Source organism: Sinocyclocheilus rhinocerous, unplaced genomic scaffold (genome assembly GCF_001515625.1).
Source record: "Sinocyclocheilus rhinocerous isolate Xijiao unplaced genomic scaffold, SAMN03320098_v1.1 scaffold2134, whole genome shotgun sequence".
Taxonomy (NCBI): domain Eukaryota; kingdom Metazoa; phylum Chordata; class Actinopteri; order Cypriniformes; family Cyprinidae; genus Sinocyclocheilus; species Sinocyclocheilus rhinocerous.
In genome coordinates, this window is record NW_015652303.1 from 595,636 (window position 1) to 600,861 (window position 5,226).

Consider the following 5,226-nt stretch of genomic DNA (forward strand, 5'->3'; position numbering starts at 1 on the left):
CATGCTGTGCGAGCCCCCTCTCTCGTTGAGAGCTGGGTCTATGCTCCCTCAGCTAGGTAACTTACTGCTAGCTGTTCCAGCATTGGAACATGCGGTAGGTCGAGCTCCCCTCTCGTTTGAGAGCTGGGTGTTTGGCCCCCTCAGCTAGAGATTTACTGCTAGCCAATCCAGCTTTATGCCTTAGATCGAGTTGGTGACTCTCAAACATATTGGTTTTGGGATGCACACGGGTCACGACGAGGCGTTCCCCATAGCGACCCCTAGAGGACACAGTGTCTCGTTCCCTACTCAGGGAACCATGGTTACATAAGTAACCTGAGGCGTTTTCCATAGTACTCCTGAGCCCATGTGGCTATATTTCACACAGCAGCATGACAGTTTCTCATGCAATATCATCTGAGGCCTCAAAGTAGAGACCTGCACTCCCGCGGGACCCAACGCAACAGGGTGCGGCGCGGGACAACTCTTGATGGGCGAGTGCGGGTGCGGGCGGGAAGAGACTCGTGTGTGTGCGGGATGCGGGAGGATAAAATGATTTGCGGGACTCCCGCAAAATAAAAATTATCTAAATATAAAGTGTCTAAAACATATAATGTGATAATAAAGGAAGCGTGCTGCTCGCATTCTGCCATGCCAAACCATGCACGCAGCAGCCCATGCTTGCTTTCTGTAAAAAATAACAGTGGTTGTGAATATTGATGCTTAGCCTAAATAACAAATATTTTATCGGGAGTGTTTATGCTGGGATGTTGTGGAGTTTAGGAGATGGTACAGAACCATTTCATGTAAAGTCCTTCAATGTACTGAAAACAATCTATATAGATTACTTTTATGCGGGCTTTTGCGGTCGGGAGCGGGACAAAACATGAATGTCGCGAGCGGGAGCGGGACCAGATAAGATATATTTTTGCGGGAGCGGGCGGGTTTCATTCCGCGTCGCCCCATCAAGCTCTCGCTGGATCCGCTCCTCTGCTATCAACGAGAGGAACGTCTGTTCTTCCGCAACAGACAACAAAACTTTTTGGTTGTTAAAACAAAGGTGCGCTCGTTCAAAACAGTTGTGTTCTATCCTTCACTGGCTGTGCTGATTTAAATCTAGCAGTTCTTTTGTGTTTGTGTCGCAAGTTCAGAGACACAGGTAGTGACGATTAAATCTTGCGGGAACGGGCGTTAGCGGGACTGAAAAATCCGTCCCGCGCAGGTCTCTCAAAGGTCACACATTCGACTGAGTTGTCTTGCCTGGCCCTACGTTTATACTTTTATCCAAGATTTCTCTGGATTCCCTGAATCTTTTCACAATATATGTATGTAGATGGTGAAATATCTAAATTATTTGCAATTTTGCATTGAGAAATGGGTGTTTTTTTGTTTGTTTGTCTGACAATTCTCTCATGAATTTTTTTTGTGCACAAAGTAGTGAGCCATGCCCATCTTTGCTGGCAAAGACTGAGACGCCCCTTTTACAACCAATCACAATACTTTAACCTATTACCAATTTATCTGCTTATTGTGGACTGTTTCAAAATGGTTTAACTTGGATAGTCTGTAATCTTTTCACTTTTATTATGCCTCTGTCCCAATTTTTTTGGAGTGTGTTGCAGCCATTAAAATCAAAATTTTAAGCTGGTCGGTGAAAACATTTGAAATATTTTCTTTGTACTTTTGTCAATTAAATAAAGGTAAAAAAAAATAAATAAATAAAAGACAGATTCTTGATTTAATTGCATTTTACAAAACAACCTAAAATGCCTTTCATTAGGGCTGTAATATTTTGATCTAGTGCTCAAGAAACATTTCTCTTTTTTTCATGAATGTTGAAAACAGTTGTGCTACTTAATATTTTTGTGGAAACCATGATACATTTTTACCGGATTCTTTAATGAATAAAAGGAAGCTAAATTTATTCAAAATAGAAATCTTTTGTAACATTTACTGTCCCTTTTGATCAATTTAATGCATACTTGCTGAGTAAAAATATGAATTAAAAAAAAATTTAAAATTTAAAAAACTTCCATGCATTATTTACCTCAGTAACCCTCTGGCACTGTCTGCCACTTCTGAATTTATTCAAAGAAAATCATAGGTGTTCACACAGTTCACACAGTCCCTTGAACTTGTTTTCCAACCTACCCATAAATGACACGACACTCTCCCCCTCAATTCCCAGTTCCACCCATCTGAGGGTCCTCGTAGCCATAAAGGATGTTTGTTCTGACTGATTGTTAATCTCATAATCCGAAGTAGTGTGCATGGCTGAGCAGGACGTATGTCGAAAGGGAGTTTGCCATTAGGAGCCCATAATGACACAGAAAATAATACTGAACATGAAGCACTCTGAATGGTACTCCAAACCAACACAGCATGCTTATTCATTCATTTAATCTCTTCGTTCTTGAGAATGAGCCACAAACTGAGCAGTGGATTTCACAGGCAGGCACATAACACAGTGTTTTTGACCTTGGACTAGAAATTGTGTGAAAGCATGGAATGAAATGAATACCCACTCTGGCATAAAATGATATTTAGTGCTCTTCTCTGGGGGTGAAATGATTGTAGAAATAACAGAACAAGAATGTATTTCAAATGTTTCAAAATAATGAATGTTACATAAATCTGACCGATTACTGTATATTTGTGTGTCAATATTTTGCTCTTTAGCACCAACTACTATTTAAAGAATCAATCAGAGGTTTGTGTACAGTGGATGAACTTTACTGACAGAGTGCAAAACTGTTATTTACAGACTTCCACTCTTCCACAAGATTAGTCTCTGCAATATCTAGGGAGAAAGCCTGAATCATTATGTAATCCTGTCACGCATTTATGAACGCAATGATGGTTTCGAGCAGCACTGGGAGTTTGTGTATGTGTGTGACTAGAATGTCATAGCTCAATGCCATAGCAACACACCATCCACCAGGAGAAATGTTTAACTGAGTCCAATAACGTGACTGAAATATTCTTTCTCCGAAGAAATATTTTCTCTCTAATTGTCTAATCTCTCTAATTGTTCTTATATGCTTATATGTTTGCTGGAATGAAGAACAATTGCATGGGTTGACCACATCTTTGAAAGCGCAAATGTATGCAAGGCACAATGTTACATATCACACACTGATGTTTTAAAATATTGCCATATACCTTTAAAGGATTTTGATCCTGTTTATGGGCCCCTTGCTGCAATCATTCTTGCAGGAGCTCATTTATTCTTCAGAGCAGCAAAACAGCATGATGAGGACTTTAATTAATGTGCTTTAGGCAGACTGGCCCCTGACAGCTCAGTTTATTATAACACCAGTGTGATTACTGTTATTATTTTTAGCACCAGTAGTAGTGGTAAAAGTAGCTCTGTCTAAGCACACATACACACAAAAGAATTCAAATAATTCTGTTTTTAGTTGTTGTTGTTGTTGTTTTCCACCCATATTGCAGAGGTCTCAAATTATACTTGATAATTTTACCAAACCATTTATTGCAAAGCAAGTCAAAGTGCTGAATATGTAAACCTTAAAGAAATGACTGTACAGCACACTGAAAAACAGCTGGTGTAGAAACAAAGTAATTTCACAAATAATTACAAAGGAATGGCAAGCTACACATTGAATTAAGAGTGGAATTTTAGAATTATTAAGTAAAAAGACTCAAATAGCTTTTTCATTTTGCAAAATTACAATGATCTTTGTTTTATTTACAGCCTCAAAAAATGCATTTTTACAGCGTAGTTGCAAGCCCAGAAGCTAACGTGAGGACACTTGGCAGTGAGCACCACAGGAAACATTCCAGTAGAGCATCCTCATGCTGAAACATCACAAACACATTTAAAAGCTTAAATAATAGAAAGAGTTGAGGAAGGGGACCAGAACTTCTAAATTATCTAAGCTAACAGAATGTGTTAAAAATTTAAAAGATTGGATGACCAATAATTTTCTCATACATACACACAAAATAATTCAAATAATTCTGTTTTTAGTTGTTGTTGTTGTTGTTTTCCACCCATATTGCAGAGGTCTCAAATTGTACTTGATAATTTTACCAAACCATTTATTGCAAAGCAAGTCAAAGTGCTGAATATGTAAACCTTAAAGAAATGACTGTACAGCACACTGAAAAACAGCTGGTGTAGAAACAAAGTAATTTCACAAATAATTACAAAGGAATGGCAAGCTACACATTGAATTAAGAGTGGAATTTTAGAATTATTAAGTAAAAAGACTCAAATAGCTTTTTCATTTTGCAAAATTACAATGATCTTTGTTTTATTTACAGCCTCAAAAAATGCATTTTTACAGCGTAGTTGCAAGCCCAGAAGCTAACGTGAGGACACTTGGCAGTGAGCACCACAGGAAACATTCCAGTAGAGCATCCTCATGCTGAAACATCACAAACACATTTAAAAGCTTAAATAATAGAAAGAGTTGAGGAAGGGGACCAGAGTGGCTCTTTCTCCATCTTTTGGCCTTTTTAATAAAACCCTGAAACAGAAAAAAAAAAGACAGTTTGATTTTGAGTCCAAGTCTGAGTCCAAAATGGGCCAAGTTGGACTCAAGGCCGAGTTCGTTTCAAATACGTCCAGAACTTAAATTAGATTAAAAAAGATTTGATATTGCAACTGTAAAATCAACCTTTAAATTAATATTTAAAACCTTCACAAACCAATGACAATAAATGATTACTAGCATTCATCAAAAATATTTTCTTTAGTGTTTAGCAGAAATGAGAAATGAGCCAATTGTAACCTATCTTTTATGTTCTTTTTTTCTCAGGCCAGCTAAAATAAATTGACACCTACATTGCATGTAAAAGAGTCACAAATTAAAACCTAGTGTTTTCTAATAAATTAAGCAAAGTTTAAACAAAGGAATAAACCACATTGTTTCATTTGGCTCCTAATATGGTCATCCTGAGCTTAGCATGGAAGAATGTACTAAGCAGTGAAGAGGAATATCAGTATATCAGATGATGCTTACTTTACCACACATTTCCCCCTAACAAATCAGCTACATGTAGGAACCATTTATGAGTTGCAACACATTTCAAACATAAACCAAACCTCGTGTAAGCTAATTCCCCCTTTTACAATGGTACAGTGCCGCTGTTACTATGCCATGGCATATTTACACATATAGAAGAGGGATTTATTACAGTTTCGTTTCACCATGTTACAACCCCACGTCATGTGTTTACAAAAAAAAAAAAAAAAAAAAAAAGGCCCATGGGTGTCACCCT